The 6,749-nt window shown below is 38.2% G+C and overlaps 1 pseudogene; it reads left to right on the forward strand.

The window, feature by feature from the left end:
• The first annotated feature begins 215 nt into the window (after positions 1–215).
• Positions 216–759, forward strand: LOC103228693 (MICOS complex subunit MIC26 pseudogene; annotated as a pseudogene).
• The last annotated feature ends 5,990 nt before the right edge of the window (positions 760–6,749 follow it).

The raw sequence follows: 6,749 nt of genomic DNA on the forward strand, positions 1-6,749 counted from the left end.
TGCAATAGAGAAGAACACATACAAATTCCAAATCAAAATTCACATAGGTTCAGTTACCAAATATACACTTTACTGGTGCCCACATCCATCATGTCTCTAAACATGACATACTCAGGAAGTGCAAATCAAGAGTTAAACTCCTGCTAAACCCTGATGGAGCCACTGCTGCCAGTAACACGTTCAAGACAACTCAGAGGTCCACAGGGCAAGTTTACATGAGCTTGCTCATCTTCAAACTCTATGCAGCACCAAGAAAGGACTCACCTCCCCTAAACCCCATGAAGTTTGATGAGCTTTCACTCTACTCAGTTCCTGACGGTGAATCTGAAAATGTGGAGGAGTCGAGGACCCAGTTTGAAGAAAGCATGTCTCAGCTCCAACATCATTGTAGGCCACGTACAAGTTGGTGTCAGAAAACATACTCCCAAATTAATCCCAAGATGCAAAGTTTGGATCAGTGGGGGTTAGACAGCTATGAATATCTCCAAATGTACCTCCAGGATTTTTTCCAAGACTTGGTGTTATTGGTTTTTCTGGACTTTTTGGACTGTTTTTGGCAAGAGGTTGAAAAATAAAGAAGCCGGTGTATCCTTCTGGTTTCATGGGATTAGCTGTGTCTATTATCTACAACAATTCATTGCATTTACCCAAGGCAGTGGGGAGAGTTTACATGGCTGGGGTTTATGAAGATACACAATCCTAGAAGATTTGTAGAAGGAGAACTTATCTTATGTAAAATATAGAGTGATGTGTAATTGACTGTTCCTCTACTCTCTGCTTTTACAAGGAAAATGCGTATTCTGTGAGTACTAATCAAAGCCCCATAAGAATGTAACCACTTGTCTCATTACCTACCCTCACCAACCATTTTTTTTCTCCTTCCTCTCCCTCTAGCTCTTTCTTCTTTAAACACCAAAGTCATCAAAATCCTCTTTGGAAAAGGCACAGACCATAGATGCTCCTGTTATTTGTTATTTGTTTTTTTTTTTAATTTGTTTGTTTGTTTGTTTTACCTCTTCAGGTATGTCCTCAACCTTGGCAAAATAAACCTCAAAATCAATTGAGACTTGCCTCAATCTTCTTTTTTTCTTTTTTTTTTTTGGTTTACAACCCTATGAGGAGACCAACTATGGTAATTTAAAATCTCATTCAGAGCATCACCATGGTTATATGTTTTTTGCACTCATATGGCACAAAACTGAAAAATTATTATGCATTATAAAAATGGAAATCTTATTCTGCATTATAACAATGGACCTTGCATATTTCATGGTCATGGTGCTACTTACTAAGCATGAGTCACTAGGAGCTGACTGACAAAATTACCTCAAGACTATGACAACAATATAATTTTTCATTTGATCTTGATATGAAGGATATTGTAAAACTGGCAAGTGTGCATACACACATGGATATAGAGGAAACTGCTCTAAAACTGAAAATTCTCAAGGGCAGAATTAGGGCAGGTACAATAAAACATTAGTCAAGATAATCAGATATTGCTTCAAAAATCTTACTGAGATGCTCCCATTTAATAAATGAGAGACAGAAAAGAATTTAAGGCATATTCCAAAGCTAGTAACATGGTGTATTAGTCCATTTTCACACTGCTGATAAAGATATACCCCAGACTGGGTAATCCACAAAATAAAGAGATTTAATTAGACTTATAGTTCTATATGACTGGGGAGGCCTCAGAATCATGACAGGAGGTGAAAGGGACTTCTTACATGGTGGTGGCAAGAGAAAATGAGGAAGAAGCCAAAGCGGAAACTCCCGATAAACCCATCAGATCTCATGAGACTTATTCACTATCACAAGAGTAGCACAGGAAACACCAGACGCCATGATTCAATTACCTCCCCCGGGGTCCCTACCACAACACATGGGAATTATGGGAGATACAATTCAAGTTGAGATTTGGGTGGAGATACAACTAAGCCATATCATTCTGCCCCTGGCCCCTCAAAATCTCATGTCCTCACATTTCAAAACTAATCATGCCTTCCCAACAGTCCTCCAAAGTCTTAACTCATTTCAGCATTAACCCTAAAGTCCACAGTCCAAAGTCTCATCTGAGAAAAGGCAAGTCCCTTCCACCTATGAACCTGTAAAATCAAAAGCAAGTTACTTACTTCCTAGATACAATGTGGGTACAGGTATTGGGTAATACAGCCATTCCAAATGGAAGAAATTGGCAAAAACAAAGGGGTTACTGTACCCATGCAAGTCCATAATCCAGTGGGGCAGTCAAATTTTAAACCTCCAGAATGATCTCCTTGGACTCCAGATCTCACTTTCAGGTCATGCTGATGCAAGAGGTGGGTTCCCATGGTCTTGGGCAGCACCACCCCTGTGGCTTTGTGGGGTACAGCCTCCCTCCTGGCTGTTTTCATGGGCTGGCATTGAGTGTCTGTGGCATGGTGCATGCAAGCTGTCGGTGGATCTACCATTCTGGGGGTCTGGAGACAGTAGTCCTCTTCTCACAGCTCCACTAGGCAGTGCCCCAGTAGGAACTCTGTTTGGAGGCTCCAACCCCACATTTCCATTCTGCACTGGCTCGCCATGAGGGCCTTGCCCCTGCAGCAAACTTTTGCCTGGGCATCCAGGTGTTTCCACACATCTTCTGAAATCTAGGCGGAGGTTCCCAAACCTCAATTCTTGACTTCTGCATGCCCGCAGCTTCAACACTACATGGAAGTTGCCAAGGCTTTGGGGCTTTCACCCTCTGAAGCCACAGCCTGAGGTGTATGTTGACCCTTTTCAGCCATGGCTGGTGTGGCTGGGACACAAGGAACCAAGTCCTTCAACTGCACGTAGCACAGGGGCTCTGGGCCTGGCCCAGAAAATCACCTTTTCCTCCTGGGCCTCCTGGCCTATGATGGGAGGGGCTATCGTGAAGGTCTCTGACATGGCCTGGAGACATTTTCCTCAGAGTCTTGGGGATTAACATTTGGCTCCTCCTTATTTATGAAAAGTTCTTCAGCCAGCTAGAATTTCTTTCCAGAAAATGGATTTTTAATTTCTATCACACTGTCAGTCTGCAAATTTTCCAAACTTTTTTGCTCTGCTTCCCTTATAAAATGGAATGCCTTTAACAGCACCCAAGTCACCTCTTGAATGCTTTGCTGCTTAGAAATTTCTTCTACCAGATAATCTAAATTATCTCTCTCCAGTTGAAATTTCATAAATCCCTAGGGCAGAGACAAAATGCCACCAATCTCTTTGCTAAAACATAACAAGAGTCACCTTTTCTCTAGTTCTCAACAAGTTCCTCATCTCCTTCTGACACCACCTCAGCCTGGACCTTATTGTCCATATCACTATCAGCATTTTGGGCAACGCCATTCAACAAGTCTCAAGGAATTTCCAAACTTTCCCACATTTTCCTGTCTTCTTCTGAGTGCTTCAAACTGTTCCAATCTCTGCCTGTTACCCAGTTCCAAAATTGCTTGCACATTTTTGGGTATCTTTTCAGTAATGCCCCACTCTACTGGTACCAATTTACTGTATTAGTAAATTTTTGGCACTGCTGATAAAGATATACCCAAGACTAGGCAATTTACAAAATAAAGAGGTTTAATTGAACTTACAGTTTCATATGGCTTGGGAAGTCTCAGAATCATGGCAGGAGGTGAAAGGCACTTCTTCCATGACAGCGGTAAGGGAAAATGAGTAAAAAGCAAAAGAAGGAACCCCTGATAAACCCATCAAATCTCGTGAGACTTATTCGCTATTATAAGAATATCATAGGAAACATCAGTCCCCATGACTCAATTCTCTCTTCCTGGGTCCCTCCCACAACACATGAGAATTCTGGGAGATGCAATTCAAGCTGAGATTTGGGTGGGGACACAGCCAAACCATATCACTTGGGCAAGTTTTAAGAGGTTGTATTTGACTTCATTTGGCTTTGACTTCATATCAAATTTCAAAGCAAAAACTTGAGAGAAGATAGGCTTTTCTTAATAAGAGGTTAGACATGAACACCGTATATGTTAAATATAGTTTTGTGCATGATTAATGTAAATTATTCAATAAAATTATTGGGCTTCTATGACCTTTATAAATTAGAGATTAGTAGAATTTTATGAAGTTTGACATAATTAAAAATCACTTACTGTAATTCTATTCATGACTCACATTCTTGCATTTCTTGAATGGTGAGAGAAAATGAAAGCTGGGCTAGAATTGTAAAGTATTATTATCTTTACTTTGTCAGTCCCCAAGACCTAGAAATCTCAGAAGCTGGCATGACTGTAGAACAGGTTTTTACCACACAATCAAAATTTAATAAATTCTAGAACTAAAAATACAACTTACCAATGGAAAATACTCTTTTGGTTCAGAGACCACATTGTGGCATTCTCTAACTAGGCTTCTAGGTAAAATCTTTTGGGCAAACATAATTGATAACAGTGTATAAGAGAGGAGTTTTACCTATGACACAGCAAGCTTATTAGTAGTTGAAGTCATGTTACAAGCCTCTTTCTCATTCAGGGCTTACGTGGCCACTGTTCAATTTCATGTATTTACTTATTCTGGATTGGGGAGGATGTATAAGGGTGTTGCAAACGAAGCTCCCCCTTGCTCCAAGGAGAAATGGAAGGAGAGATAAATATGTAATATGGAGTATTCTAGAAGGTATTGGGTGCTTGCTACTCATTATGTGCTCTTAGGGCCAGGGGCATGAGGACCACCTGGGAGCTGGTAGGAATGCAGATGCTCAGGCTCCATCCCAGAGGAAGTGAATGAGAACCTGCATCTTGACAAGCTTCCCTGGTCGTCCGTAATTACATTCAAGAAGCCTTATTCTAAATTTCATGAGAAAAATATTTTTAGCTATTCAATATTTTTACCTCAGATATTAACACCTAGTGGAAACTCACTAGCATTTGCTCAAAGAAAGAATGAATTAATTAATTGATGGATTTGCTTCAACTTTCATCTTAATATTGTAAAAAGTAGTTTTGAAAGTTTACATTTTAACTATGTTTAGTTCAAGGTTAAGAAAATGCATCCTGAGAACTTAAAATGAGCAATATATCATGCTGGGTTTTGGGTGCTAAAATGAGACATCATTTTAAAACAATATTAAAATGTACAGAGAAGTTTATACTTGAATTAAGAATTAAGAACTATACATTTAATCCTATGACAATTATGTTAAAATTTAGACAGTGAAAAATGTTTAGTATTATAGAACAACAACAACAATAACAAAAAAGAAGGCTCCAAGTAGACAATAAATTATAAGAATAATAAACTGTTCAAGTTCAGAAGAGAAATCATTTATTGCTACATGAACAGAATAACAGTAGGAATAACTAATACTTATATGTTTAGCAGGTGCTTTCAAATACAGGGGCACAGAAGCTAAGATTTATCAATTGGTGATAATAATAATAGCTTATATTACTATAATATGAGTATTTACTATACACTAAGCCCTCCTATGAAAACTTTATATTAACTCAATTAATTATCATCATATCCTTAGCATGGAATAAGTATTTTTTATTTTATTGACAACTTACAGATTAAAAACTGAGTAATGAGGCAGTTTATCAATGTGTCCAAGCAGAGCTGAGACTTTTACCTGGAGTGGAGGAGAGTCGATGTGTTTGCATGGGCATTAAATGTTTGCATGTATTTATGACAGAATAGCATGAGTAAATTTGGGGTACTAACAATTACGTAGTGTTTTTCTTAACATCATGAGTAACAAATTGGGATTCAGATTTGGGTAAATAAGATAAAAACAGGTAATAAAACAATAAGGGAAGACTGCTTCGCAACTACACTACATTTGGCCCGAATCATGGCTTGCTCACTTACCATCAGTGGAATCTCAAACATCTGAACCCTCTGAACCTCTTGTTTCTTCAAATATCTCATAAGTTGACTGTAAGAATTAAACAAATATACTCCATAAAATAAATTATTTTATCAGAATTATATTAATAGTCACAACTTTAGGTTCAGGACAAAATCACAAAATTAGAACATTAACTTTAAGTTAATTAAGGAAATCACACAGTTAAATTCAAATTCAATGTCTTCACTGTGTCCCATGTCTGACCAAAGTGACTCAAATTAAGGCACTGAGCTCATTGTTGTAACTAGATCATGTCTCACTATGCCAAAGTTTTACAGTCTATTTTTTGCATACGCCTCAATAAACAGTATTTCAACTGGGCTCCTGCCTTTTAGTTATCTGAATATCTGATACAATATTGGTAAAAAGCAATGCTTTTACAGAAGCCCAATTAACACTAAACATTTTCTTCACTCCACATGGCTTTCTGTGAGGCATTACATATGAAGAGATACAATAAGCGTGGGATAATTATAAATCATCTGTATGATGTCAAAAGGCTACTATTGTGACATTCTGAAGACAGTGTTTTCAAAGAATTTTTCTGTCAAGTCGGTGCAAGTTAAATATAGTACTCCAGTTTGGTTCCAAATAAATTACGGAGTGGGTCAGTCATAGAGATAAAATTACATTTGGCGTTCCCACTAGCATTATAGGAAGTGAAACTGCAAAGGGCAGTCTCACTCTGAATAACAGGTGTTCCAGATTCTCAATGTTGCTGTTCTCTGAATTGAACCCAAGTCATGAGTTTTGAAATGAGCCCTCAGAAGTCTCAGAGAATTATTGCAGTTGGCCCACATTTTCCTATTTTCTACTAAGGAGACAGAATCTGGCTAATTAAGAAATAATTACATTTTCTGTGATCTAATTT

This window comes from Chlorocebus sabaeus, chromosome 22 (assembly GCF_047675955.1).
Source record: "Chlorocebus sabaeus isolate Y175 chromosome 22, mChlSab1.0.hap1, whole genome shotgun sequence".
NCBI classification, from domain to species: Eukaryota; Metazoa; Chordata; class Mammalia; order Primates; family Cercopithecidae; genus Chlorocebus; species Chlorocebus sabaeus.